This window comes from Tachyglossus aculeatus, chromosome 14 (assembly GCF_015852505.1).
Source record: "Tachyglossus aculeatus isolate mTacAcu1 chromosome 14, mTacAcu1.pri, whole genome shotgun sequence".
NCBI classification, from domain to species: Eukaryota; Metazoa; Chordata; class Mammalia; order Monotremata; family Tachyglossidae; genus Tachyglossus; species Tachyglossus aculeatus.
In genome coordinates, this window is record NC_052079.1 from 57,928,153 (window position 1) to 57,942,136 (window position 13,984).

Here is a 13,984-nt window from a genome sequence, read left to right on the forward strand (position 1 = left end):
GACAGGGGATGTGTCCAACCTGATTAACTTGTAATAATAATAATGATGGCATTTATGAAGCGCTTACTATGTGCAAAGCACTGTTCTAAGCACTGGGGAGATTACAAGGTGATCAGGTTGTCCCGGGGAGGCTCACAGTCTTAACCCCCATTTTACAGATGAGGTAACTGAGGCCCAGAGAAGTTAAATGACTTGCCCAAAGTCACACAGTTGACAATTGTCTTTTAGTCTTTTAGACTCTGAGCCCACTGTTGGGTAGGGACTGTCTCTATGTGTTGCCAATTTGTACTTCCCAAGCGCTTAGTACAGTGCTCTGCACATAGTAAGCGCTCAATAAATACGATTGATGATGATGAATTGGTGGAGCCGGGATTTGAACCCACACCTCTGACTCCAAAGCCTGTGCTCTTTCCACTGAGCCACGCTGCTTCTCTGTACCTACAGCTTACCACAGTACCTGGCACATAGTAAGTGCTTAACAAATACCACAAAACAAGGGGGCAATCAAACCAAGGACTGATTCAAAATTACTCTGGGGTGGGATCACTTTTTCCTTCACAAAAGTAACTTCTCTTTCCTTGGATCCAACTAAACCTGAAAAACTGTACATTCCCTTAAGTACCTTGGATAGTCAGTTTAATATTTTTATTTGTCTCCCTCTTGACGAGCGTAAGTTCCTTGGGGGCAGGGAATACCTTGCTTCTCTGCTTTGAATTCCCAAGCACTCAGTACAGTGCACTGCATCAGGAGGCTGCTCAATAAATACTACTACTACCTCTACTACTGTTGCTAAGCCTCCTTGGGCTTTCCAACACCTCTGATTTTTCCTCTCTCATCCAGGATTATGAAAAACCCACGCAATTTACAGCCAATTTGTTCTCAACGTTATACCTTCCGCAAATAAACCCTCAGGACAAACAGGGAAATGTGTAATAGCAATTACAATAATTATGGCATTTATTAAGCACGTGCTGCGTGCTGAGCGCCGGGATAGACACAAGGTTAGGAGACTGGGTACAGTCCCTGCCCCACAGGCGGTTTATGGCCTATCTTAACCCTGTTTTACGGATGAGGAAGGTGAGGCCCAGAGAGGTTAAGTGACTGACTCGAGATCACACAGTAAGCCTGTGGTAGAGCTGGCCCTCGAACCTGGGTCTCTCGACTCCCAGTCTTCTGCACTTTCCACTAGGCAAAACTATGAAGGCCCACCACCTCCAAGAGGCCTTCCCTGACTGAGCTCTCCTTTCTTCTTCTCTCAATCCTTTCTGCATCACCCTGACTCACTCCCTTTATTCATCTCCCTTCCCAGTCCCTCGGCACTTATGTCCAGCGTGGCTTACTGGAAAGAGCCCGGGCTTGGGAGCCGGAGGTCGTGGGTTCTAACCCGGACTCTGCCACTTGCCAGCTGTGTGACTTTGGCCACGTCACTTCGCTTCTCTGCGCCTCAGTTACCTCATCTGTCAAATGGGGATCAAGACTGTGAGCCCCACGTGGGTCAACCTGATAACCTTGTATCGATCCCAGCGCTTAGAACAGTACTTGGCAGAAAGTGTTTAACAAATACCATGATTATTATTACTATGTCCAGATCGGTCATTTATTTATGTTAACATCTGTCTACCCCACTAGACTGTAACCTCGTTGTGGCCAGGGAATGTGTCTGCTTACGGTTATATTGTTGTTTTGTTCTCTGTCTCCCCCTTCTAGACTGTGAGCCCACTGTTGGGTAGGGACCGTCTCTATGTGTTGCCGGCTTGTACTTCCCAAGCGCTTAGTACAGTGCTCCGCACACAGTAAGCGCTCAATAAATACGACTGAATGAATGAATGAATGTACTCTCCCAAGCCCTTGGTACAGTGCTCTCAGTAAACGCTCAGTAAGTATGATTGACTGACAGTTTCTCTGTAGGCCTCTTTACGAGCCACTTTTTTGAAATGAGGGGAACGCTCTGAATCGGTGCTGTATGTACCGTGAGCACTGTGTGTGGAGCACCGTTCCCGCCGGCCCCTGGCTCCTTACCGGTTCAGGGCTCTCCGTCTCGCGTAGCGCTCCGCAGGGTCAGTCGGCCGTCCCGTTCCTCCACGCTCAGCCCCACGCTCCTGAGCAGGGCCGGATCGGCCAAGCCTTGCCGCTCCATTCTGGCTATGAACTCCTGGTTTCGGCTGTTCTGCTCCGTCAGATTGCGGATGGCAAAGATGGCCCACTGGGTCAGGACTGACGGGCGGAGTTAAGGGAATTTCCGCAACGGGATTGGTCCACGACGGGAAGTCGAGAGAAGGATGGGAAACGTTGGGAAGGATTGGGGGTTGGGGGCACATGGTGGGTGGGTGGGTGTCTGTGTGCAGAACATGCTCCAAGACTGGTCGGAAGTTTTGCAAACCGGGGCAGCGGGGAGAGTTGGGATGTCTCCCGCTTTTAGACTGTGAGCCCACTGTTGGGTAGGGACTGTCTCTATACGTTGCCAATTTGTACTTCCCAAGTGCTTAGTACAGTGCTCTGCACATAGTAAGCGCTCAATAAATACGATTGATGACGACTGATGACGACGATGAGGTTGGCTCTGGCTTAAGGAATAACAATTACTGTGGAATTTGTTAACAGCTTACAATGTGCCAAGCCCCGAACTGAACGCTGAGGAAGATACAAGTTCATCAGGACCTACGTGATGCTAACAAGCCACCACGGTTAAGTGGAGGGAGATCGGGTAATGAATCCCTATTTTGTCGATGAGGGACCTGAGATCCATAAATGTTAAATAATAATAATAATAATGTTGGCATTTGTTAAGCGCTTACTATGTGCAAAGCACTGTTCTAAGCGCTTGGGGGGATACAAAGTGATCAGGTTGTCCCACGTGGGGCTCACAGTCTTAATCCCCATTTTACAGATGAGGTAACTGAGGCTCAGAGAAGTTAAGTGACTTGCCCAAGGTCACACAGCAGACATGTGGTGAGCCGGGATTCAAACCCATGACCTCTGACTCCAAAGCCCGGGCTCTTTCCACTGAGCCACGCTGCTTTCTGCTTGCCCAAAGTCATGCAGCAGACAGATGGTGGAGCTGGGATTAGAACCCAGGTCCTCGGACTTCTGGACCTGGGCTCCTTCCACTAGGCCACAATGCCACCCCAGGTGACGGGGACAATTTTAAGGGGCTGCCTTTGGCTTAAGGGAAGGCTGCTTAGTACAGTGCTCTGCACACAGTAAGCGCTCAATAAATACGATTGAATGAATGAAGGCTGAGAGGAAATATAAGAAAGAGCACTGGAAAGCTCTTTCCAGAAATATAAGAAATATAAATATTAGAAATATAAGAAATATAAGAGCAGTGGAAAAAGCACTGGCTTGGGTATCAGAAGGACCTGGGTTCCAGCTCTGCCACTTGTCTGTTGTGGAATTTGGGGCAAGTCTGTTCACTTCTCTGGGTTCCGGTTACCTCATCTATAAAATGAAGATTGAGACTGTGAGCCCCGCCAACTTGTACTTCCCAAGCGCTTAGTACAGTGCTCTGCACACACTAAGCGCTCAATAAATACGATTGATTGATTGATTGATTGACAGGGACTGAGTCCAACCCGATTAGCCTGTACCTACTCCAGGGCTCAGTACAGTGCCTGCCGCATAGTGAGCGCTTCACAAATACCACAACAGAAAGTCACTTAACTGCTCTGTGCCCGTTTCCTCGTTCGCAAAATGGGAATTAACTCCTGTTTCGATTGTGAGTCCCACATGAGACGGGGTCCGTGTCCAACCTGACGATCTTGTATCTACGCCCGAGCTTAGTACGGGGTTTGGCTCAGAGTAAGTGCTTACGGCATAAAAAACAAACGACCGAGTGCACGTGAATACTCAAGCATTCAAGAGGGCTGAAAGAGGAGAGGGATAAATTCCTGAGGGCCTGGGAAACCAGAATATTGTACAAATTGTTTATCTCTACTCAACCCAGTGTTTCGCCCAGAGTAGGTAAAAGCTCCTTATGAGCAGTGGACACGTCCACCAGCTCTCCCAAACGCTTAGCTCAGTGCTCTGCACACAGTAACGCTCAATAAATACCATTGATTGACTGATGGGATTCATTTATATTAACGTCTGTCTCCCCGCCTAGACTGCAAGCTCCCTGTGGACGGGGAACGTGTCTACCAGCTCTGTTACATTGGACTCTCCCAAGAGCTTAGTACTGTGCTCTGCACATAGTAAGCGCTCAGGAAATAGCCCAATCAATCGGGGAGTGGGGCCAAAGTGATTTGGGGGGAGGATTTGGGTGGGTGGGGGCCGGGCCAGGGTCCACACCGATGCTGCTGGAAATCAATCTGGTCGGCAGAGCGAGCGTTTCCATCTTCCCGCCGCCGACGTCAGGACCAACGGCTTTTTAAACGGAACATGATTCCTGACTACGAGAAGACCCTGAAGTTGACAGAATCCCTCCGAGCCCTCCACGGCTAAGGCACGAAGAGACGGATTCCAAATTCCGTCTCCCGCCGGGCCGGCGGCCCCCCGGGCACCACATATTTGCTGCATGTCATTTCACGTCCGGAAGAACCTCCCCTCCCCATCCCGGGTTTTGAGGTGGGAACCGGACGGGACAGGGCCGGGATCCCAGGGGAAGGGGCTGGGGGGCAAGGAGGGGGAGTTGAGGAAAGCGTGAGAGGGTGAGACCATGAGGAAGCAGGTAGACTGGCCGGGTTCCCCGTCCTCACCATCCGCCGGTGTCGGGCTGGGGCTCCCACCACCGGTGAGGGGGATGAGGGGAACGAGGAGGACGGGGGTGACTTTCAGAGGGGTTTTATTCCGGCTGACGTCTCTGGGCCAGGCAAACATCCGGGGATTCGAATCACCATCCCGATTCCCTCTTCCTGCAGAATTGGAGGCTCTTTGGCCCAGGGATCAACTGATCCATCAATGAAGATGGGGCACGGCCCTTTGGGACACACTGGTGCAGCGTGCCGGACAGAATAATAATAGTAATTACAATAATTGTGGTATTTGTTGAGCACTTACTATGTGCCAGGCACTGTATTAAGTGCTGGGGTAGATATAAGTAAATCAGGCTGGACGTAGTCCCTGTCCTATGTGGGGCTCACAATCTTAATCTATCTTTATATTATATATTATCAGCTACTTATTTAGTCATATTAATGTCTGTCTCCCCCTCTAGACTGTAAGCTTGTTCATTCCTTCATTCAATCGTATTTATTGAGTGCTTACTGTGTGCAGAGCACTGTACTAAGCGCTTGGGATGTACAAGTTGGTTATAAGCAGGGGATGTCTTCTAATTCTGTTGAATTTGTACTCTCCCAAGCACTTAGTACAGGGCTCTGCACATAGTAAGCGCTCAATAATTACAATTGATTGATTAATCCCCATTTTACAGATGAGGGAACCGAGGCCCAGAGAAGTGAAGTGACTTGCCCAAGATCACGCAGCAGACAGGCGGCAGAGCCGGGATTAGAACCCAGGTCCCTCTGGTTCCCAGGCTCGGGCACTACTCATTAGGCGATGCTGCTGCCCTAACGAATGCCACAGTTATTACCATCGCGACTCAGGAGACTCAAGGCAGAGAGTGGAAAGACGAAAAAAACCCAGTGCCATTCGGCTCCCTGCCACGACTCAGGCCGGCAGCGTGAACACGCGGGACTCTCCCCCTCTGTACCGCCTCCCCTTGAAGACTGTCAGCTCCTTGCGGGCAGGGAACGGGCCTACCAGCTCTGCTGTACTGTCAATCAATCGATCAATCGTATTTATTGAGCGCTTACTGTGTGCAGAGCACTGTACTAAGTGCTTGGAACGTACAAGTTGGCAACATATAGACACAGTCCCTACCCAACAGTGGGCTCACAGTCTAAAAGGGGGAGACAGAGAACAAAACCAACCATACTAACAAAATAAAATAAATAGAATAGATATGTACAGGTAAAGTAAATAGAGTAATAAATATGTACAAACATATATACAGGTGCTGTGGGGAAGGGAAGGAGGTAAGATGGGGGGGATGGAGAGGGGGACGAGGGGGAGAGGAAGGAAGGGGCTCCTCTCCTCAGCGCCTACTAAGGTGCCCCGCACACAGTCAGCGCTCCACAAACACCAGCTATCGATTGACTGATTGATTCTAGATCTCGGTGGGCAGAGGCAGGCTTAAGTGTCACGGGAGATGAAAGCAAGAGCCAGCTAATATCCACCTTGCCCTCTTGTTCTCTCTCTAAAGAGACACAGAGAGGGAAGGGGGCTGAGCCAGAGAGAAAATTAAACATGTTCTAAAGTCTCTAATCCTCCCAACACTTGAAGTACCTTATTGTATCCCGGGCTTTAGAAAGAGCGCTTCTAAAGTTGCCATAGAGACCGCAGAGAGAGGCGAGAGCCTTCTGCGCTGAAAGGAGACGGCAGGCCTCGGCAGCCGGGGAGGGGGACAGATGGGATTTGGCCAGAGGACTTCCCCACCGAATATTCCCAGTTGAATGAACTGGCCTTATGCGTTGAAATGCAAAGAGAGACCGTGTCATTCTGCCCTTAAGCGTCTACATCCCAGGGTGCAAAAGGAAATAATGACCGAGGTCTTCGTTCGGCGCTTACTGTGCGTCAAGCACTGTGCCAGGCACTGGGGTAGACGGAAATTAATCAGGAAACGCCCGATCCCCGCCGGCCCCCCGTTATCTCTGAGTATTTCCCAGAGTGAGCGTGATCTGCCGGAAGGCCGTTCTGAAGGGGTCGGCTTTGCCGGGCTTGAAACGCAGCCCTGTCGGCGAGCGCTATTCTGGGGACCTGAGCGGAATTGTTAAAAAGAACTTCGGGGCCGGGTCGACCCCATAAAGAGCACTGTGGCAACTCGATGCGGGTAAGGAAACAATAATGGTATTATTGGTATCAGGAAGCAACGCGGGCTAGCGGAAAGAGCCCAGCCTGGGAGCCAGAGGACCTGGCTACTAATCCCAGCTCCGCCACTTGTCCGCCGTGGGGCCTCGGACGGTCGGTCAGTATATCGATCGTGTTTACTGAGCGCTTACTGGGTGCAGAGCGCTGTACTCAGCACTTTGGAGAGGACAGTCTAACAATATAATAATAATAATAATGATGGCATTTATTAAGCGCTTACTATGTGCAAAGCACTGTTCTAAGCGCTGGGGAGGTTACAAGGTGATCAGGTTGTCCCACGGGGGGGCAGTCTTAATCCCCATTTTACAGATGAGGTAACTGAGGCCCAGAGAAGTGAAGTGACTTGCCCAAAGTCACACAGCTGACAATTGGCAGAGCCGGGATTTGAACCCATGACCTCTGACTCCAAAGCCCACGCTTGTTCCATTGAGCCACGCTGCTTCTCCTATAACAGACCACGTTCCCTGCCGACAACAAGCTTGCAGATGGGGAGACAGACACTAATATCTTCACTTCTCTGGACCTCAGCTTCCTCCTCTGTAAAATGGGGAGTCAATCCTACTCCCTCCTGCCTGGACTGTGAGCCCCTTGCAGAACAGGGACTATGATCCTGCCCCGGTGCTTAGAACAGTGCTCGGCACATGGTTAAGTGCTTAACAGACACTATAAAAAAAAGATATCGAGTTCCCATGTGACAAACAAAGAGACTGAGGCCTAGAGAAGTGACTTGTCCAAGGCCACGCAACAGTCACGGTAGCAGAGCCAGGATTAGAACCCAAGTCCTCCGACTCCCAAGCCCAGCATCTTTCCATTAGGCCATGCCACTTCTCGTCAGCCTCCTCTCTCCCAACACGAGTCTAGCAGACCACTGGCTGGGTTTGGATCCGAATCCATCTTGTAGAACATCAGCCTGTTGGCTGAGAGACGGAGCCGTCTTAGACGGCATTGGGAGCCAATAATAATAATAATAATAATGGTATTTATTAAGCACTTACTACGTGCACTGATCTAAGCGCTGGGGAGGTTACAAGCGATCAGGTTGTCCCACGGGGGGCTCACAGTCTTAATCCCCATCTTAATCCCCAGAAGCCAACGCATTCTGAATTCACGCGGGCGGCTCCTGTTCTGGGCCTGTATATGTACCTGTATATATGTATATATGGTTGTACATATTTATTACTCTATTTATTTATTTATTTATTTATTTTACTTGTACATTTCTATCCTATTTATTTTATTTTGTTGGTATGTTTGGTTCTGTTCTCTGTCTCCCCCTTTTAGACTGTGAGCCCACTGTTGGGTAGGGACTGTCTCTATGTGTTGCCAATTTGTACTTCCCAAGCGCTTAGTACAGTGCTCTGCACATAGTAAGCGCTCAATAAATACGATTGATTGATTGATTGATTGATTGGGCCTCGCTTCTTCGAATCACCAGTTTATCCGGATCTGATTTCCTTCCGCCTTCGGGAGGGTCTGTGGTTTGAAGGTTACCCCGGCTCTTGCTATTATTTTGCCGCTTCCTTTTGTCTGGGACAGAACGTTCGCCGAAACGAACACCAACTGCTGGCCCCCTGGCTTCCCCGGTGATTGCGTCTCCCCCGGCTGTCTCTGCTCACGAGAGGATTTGGGAGGGAAGGAGAAGAAGGTGGTGAAGCGGAGAAGCAGCGTGTTCCTAGTGGAAAGAGCCCGGGCCTGGCGTTCAGAGGTCCTGGATTCTGATCCTGGCTCCCCCACCCATCTGCGGTGTGACCTTGGATGAGTCACATTTCCCTATGTGACCTTGGGCAATTCACTTCATTTCTCAATGTCTCGGTTTCCTCATCTGCAAAATGGAGATTCAATTCCTCTTTCCCCTTCTACTTAGACTGTGAGCCCCATGTGGAGAGAGACTTTTTTTAAAAAATGGTATTTGTTAAGCGCTTACTACGGACCAGGCACTGCACTAAAGTGCTGGAGTAGATACAGGCTAATCAGGTTGGACACAGTCCACGTCCCACAAGGAGCTCACAGTCTTAATCCCCAATTTACAGATGAGGTAACTGAGGCAAAGAAGTGAAGTGACCTGTCCAAGGTGACACAGCAGACAAGTGGTGGATACGGGATTAGAACCCGGGTCCTTCTGACTCCCAGGGCCATGCTCTCTCCACTAGGCTGCCACGCTGCTTCTCTATAACTTGTATCTACCGCAGTGTTGAATTCAGTGCTCGTGGCCTCTGGGCAGGCTTGGAAAGTGGAAGGCCCAGCTATGCTCAAAAAGAAGCCCTCGCGCGTGTTGCCCCTACTCCACAGGGAGCTTTTAGTCAAAAGGGGAGAGGGAAGACCGATTCCCCATTTTACAGAGGGGCAGACTGGGGAAGTGACTTGCCCATAATAATAATAATAATAATAACAATAATAATGATAATGGCATTTATTAAGCGCTTACTATGTGCAAAGCACTGTTCTAAGCGCTGGGGGGATACAAGGTGATCAGGTTGCCCCACAGGGGGCTCACAGTCAATCCCCATTTTACAGATGAGGTAACTGAGGCACAGAGAAGTTAAGTGACTTGCCCAAGGTCACACAGCTGGCAATTGGTGGAGCCAGGATTTGAACCCATGACCACTGACTCCAAAGCCCGCTGCTTCTCTATGGCCATGGACCTCAGTGGGCAAGTTGGCGGAGCTGGGATTAGAATCCGGGCTCTGCTCGCTCCCAATCAATCAATCAATGGTATTTATCGAACACTTACTAAATGCAGAACACTGTACTAAGAGCTTTGGGAGTACATTAATAATAATAATAATAATAATTGGCATTTATTAAGCGCTTACTATGTGCAAAGCACTGTTCTAAGCGCTGGGGAGGATACAGGGTGATCTGGTTGTCCCACGTGGGGCTCACAGTCTTAATCCCCATTTTACAGATGAGGTAACTGAGGCCCAGAGAAGTTAAGTGACTTGCCCAAGATCACACAGCAGACATGTGGAGGAGTTGGGATTCGAACCCATGACCTCTGACTCCAAAGCCCGTGCTCTTTCCATTGAGCCACGCTGCTTCAACTACATTACAGTCTTGAGCTCTTTCCTCTAGGCCACGCTGCTTCAATGGCCCGGTACTAAGTGCTTGGGAAAGAACAACAGAAGCATGAAGCCTGCTCCTGGCCCATACGGAGTTTCCATTTTTTAAATTATTATTATTAGTACCATTACTATGATTACGATATTTGTTAAGCACTTACTATGTTCTCCGCGCTGGAGCAGATACAAGTTAATCACGTGAGACACGATCCCTCTCCCACATGGGGCTCAGGGTCTACGTAGGAGGGGGAAAGAGGAACTGAATCCTCATTTTTGACGGCTGAGGAAACTGAGGTAGCGAGAAGTGGAGTGACTTGCCCAAGATCAGTCGGCAGGATAACGGCGGAGCCAGGATTGGAACCCAGCACCCTGGGTTCTTTCCCCTAGGTCAGGCGTGAGACAGGGACCGTGTCTGACTTGACTGTCTTGTAGCTAACCCAGTCAGTACAGTGCTTGGCACGTCGTAAGTGCATACGAAATATCACAGTTATTACTATTATTATTATTATTATCAGCCAAGACGGTGGCAGGAGAGATAGACGGACAGATACAGTGCTTGGCACGTCGTAAGTGCATACGAAATATCACAGTTATTACTATTATTATTATTATTATTATTATCAGCCAAGACGGTGGCAGGAGAGAGAGACAGACAGACAGAGAGGCAGAAGGAGGAGATGTAATGTGGCAGGTTTCTGAATCCAAACCGGAGGAGAATTTAAGGAGGGGAAGCCGGTTTCCTGAAGGGCTCTTGGAAGGCCAGCAGAAGCTGGTGACCGCTTGCTCACTCCACGTGCCAGAATGTTTGCGGAGCACTTTGAAGCTCCTTGGCAGGAAGGAAGGAAGGAAGGAAAGAAAGAAAGAAGGAACGGACGGTCAAAAGCAAAGGAAGCCCTAAGGAGCATAGCAGCATTTTATTTTAAGCTGGTATTTGTTAAGCGTTTACAATGTGCCAGGTCCTGTGCGCCCCTCTTCTAGATTGTGAGCCCGTTGTTGGGTAGGGATCGTCTCTATATGTTGCCGATTTGTACTTTCCAAGCGCTTAGTACAGGGCTCTGCACACAGCACAGTAAGTGCTCAACAAATGATTGAATGAATGAATCGCTGGGGTAGATACAAGCTAGTCAGGTTAAACACAGTCCCTGTCCCCCCTTGGGGCTCACAGTCTTAATCTCCACTGGCAATGAAGCCGTTTTTCTCTCCCCCTGATAGATGCAGGCTGGATCCAAGCCCTGCCTCCCCAATCACTTCTCTGGGCCTCAGTTACCTCATCTGTAAAATGGGGATTAGGACTGTGAGCCCCCCGTGGGACAACCTGATCACTTTGTAACCTCCTCAGCACTTAGAACAGCGCTTAGAACAGTTCTCCCCCTCGTCCCCCTCTCCATCCCCCACCATCTTACCTCCTTCCCTTCCCCACAGCACCTGTATATATGTATATATGTTTGTACAGATTTGCTACTCTATTTATTTATTTATTTATTTATTTATTTTACTTGTACATATCTATTCTATTTATTTTATTTTGTTAGTATGTTTGGTTTTGTTCTCTGTCTCCCCCTTTAAGACTGTGAGCCCACTGTTGGGTAGGGACTGTCTCTCTATGTTGCCAACTTGTACTTCCCAAGTGCTTAGTACAGTGCTCTGCACACAGTAAGCGCTCAATAAATACGATTGATGATGATGATGATGATCCCTGGACCTTCAATAATAATAATAACGACAACAACAATAACAACACCCAGGGGGCTTCCGTGTGGGTATGAAAAGACCCCAGATTGGTTTTGACTTGTTAGCGATTTTTTTTAGGATGCCTGTTAAATGCTTACTACGTGCCAGGCACAGTACTAAGTGCTGGGGTGGATACCAACTAATCGGGGCAGACAAAGTCCCTATCCTTCTCTGTTCCTCAGTCATTATCATCATCATCATCATCATCATCAATCGTATTAACTGAGCGCTTACTGTGTGCAGAGCACTGTACTAAGCGCTTGGGAAGTACAAGTTGGTAACATATAGAGACAGTCCCTACCCAGCAGTGGGCTCACAGTCTAAAAGACAGTCTTAATCCCCATTTTACCGATAAGGGAACCGAGGCCCAGAGAACTGAAGTGACTTGCCCAAGGTCACCCAGCAGCCAAGCGGCGGAGCCGGGATGAGAACCCAGGTTCTTCTGACCCCGAGGCCTAGGCTCTATCCACTAGACTACAACCGCTTCTTAGCCTTGGTCTGTGGGGGCATTTAGAGTCTCTTTTCCCTTGCCCGCAGTTTGAATGCTAGTTTTTCCTTGGCACGAGTCACTGTTGGGGCTCTCCGGGTGCCAATTTCCCAATCGCGACTCCCTCTTTGATGGAAACCCCTAATTCGGGAGCAGCTCTGATTCCACTCAGTCGAAAATCAAAGTGGTCACCCTCTCCATCCATAACAGCTTTTGGTGGCTCTCTCTGCGAGTTTTTGAGTCCCGGGACCCCCCCAGCTTTGAGATCCCTGCCAACTGAAATGAAATCCCACCGGATCCGGTCCGGCCAAGGGGCCCTTCCAAAACTCGAGTCAACAGCCATGCAGTCGACAGTGGCCTGGACTACATATGTGCACAGATGATGCAAGGGCCTAGACCACTCGGGGGAACAGGCTACACATGCCTCGTTCTCGCCTGTCCCGCCATCGACCCCCGGCCCACATCATCCCCCGTGCCTGGAATGCCCCCAATCCCTCTGCCCATCCACCAAGCTAGCTCTCTTCCTCCCTTCAAGGCCCTGCTGAGAGCTCACCTCCTCCAGGAGGCCTTCCCACACTGAGCCCCTTCCTTCCTCTCCCCGTCGTCCCCCTCTCCATCCCCCCATCTTACCTCCTTCCCTTCCCCACAGCACCTGTATATATGTATATGTGTTTGTACATATTTATTACTCTATTTATTTATTTATTTATTTATTTTACTTGTACATAGCTACTCTATTTATTTTATTTTGTTAGTATGTTTGGTTTTGTTCTCTGTCTTCCCCTTTTAGACTGTGAGCCCACTGTAGGGTAGGGACTGTCTCTATATGTTGCCAATTTGTACTTCCCAAGGGCTTAGTACAGTGTTCTGCACATAGTAAGCGCTCAATAAATACGATTGATGATGATGATGATGATGTATGTGCACAGACCACTCACGGGCATAGGCCACACAGTGCACAGATGCGGGCACCCCAACGACAAACGTTCACGGGACGCACATATGCAGACTGCTCATGCACACACAGAGACCAACGTGAGTACAGATGATGCATGTCTGCAGACCACACATGGGCACAAGCCACACACATGCGAGCAGGTATACTATACTACATTGTACTCTTCCAAGTGCTTAGTACAGTGCTTTGAACACAGTAAGCGCTAAATAAATGCAACCGAATGAATGCAAGTGGCCAGACCACCCAATGCACACGTATGCATCGACTGTACACATGTGCAGGTTGCTCCCACATGCAGGCCGACCACACAGATGCACAGACCGCCCTCAGTGATCGTGAATGCAGTGTGGCTTAGTGAAAAGAGAGCAAGCCTGGGAGTCAGAAGGACCTGGGTTCTAATCTCGCTCCACCGTTGCGTATGACTTCCCTTCTCTGTTCCTCAGTTCCTTCAACTGTAAAATGGGGGTTAACACCCTCTCCTTCTGACTTAGACTGTGAGCCCCTTGAGGAATGGAGACTGTGTCCAACCTGATTACCTCGTATCTACCCCAGTGAAATCTAGTAGGCACTTAACAAATACCACAGATATTATAAATGAGGAAGACAGGTACTTCCCGGGCTCCGAGGCCCTCTCCCCAAATGGGCCACATCCGCCATGGCTCGGATCGGGGCCCTCCCCGCTCAGGGTCGGGGGCGGACGGGGGTCCGGCCCATCCTTGGCCTGAAGGAGAAACTCACTCAGTTCTCCCACGATGCCCAGAACAAAGTAAACAAAAAACCCACATCAGGGACGATGCCCAAAACAGTGATCCAGAAAAAAAAAAAGAAAGAAAAAGAAAGGGGGAAAGGAAGAAAAACACGGAAAATGAAGTTCAGCTGCTTTTG

At 49.4% G+C, this 13,984-nt stretch overlaps 1 protein-coding gene across 1 annotated transcript in view; it reads right to left on the bottom strand.

Annotated features, from left to right (window-relative positions):
* Positions 1-2,031: 2,031 nt before the first annotated feature.
* The window catches only part of LOC119936639 (collagen alpha-1(III) chain-like), a 112,912-nt gene continuing 100,959 nt past the window's right edge, over positions 2,032-13,984 (bottom strand). Inside the window, exon 12 of the mRNA XM_038756096.1 lies at positions 2,032-2,214. The gene's annotated coding sequence lies outside the window, so the exon portion shown is untranslated. The remainder of the gene's footprint in view (positions 2,215-13,984) is intronic.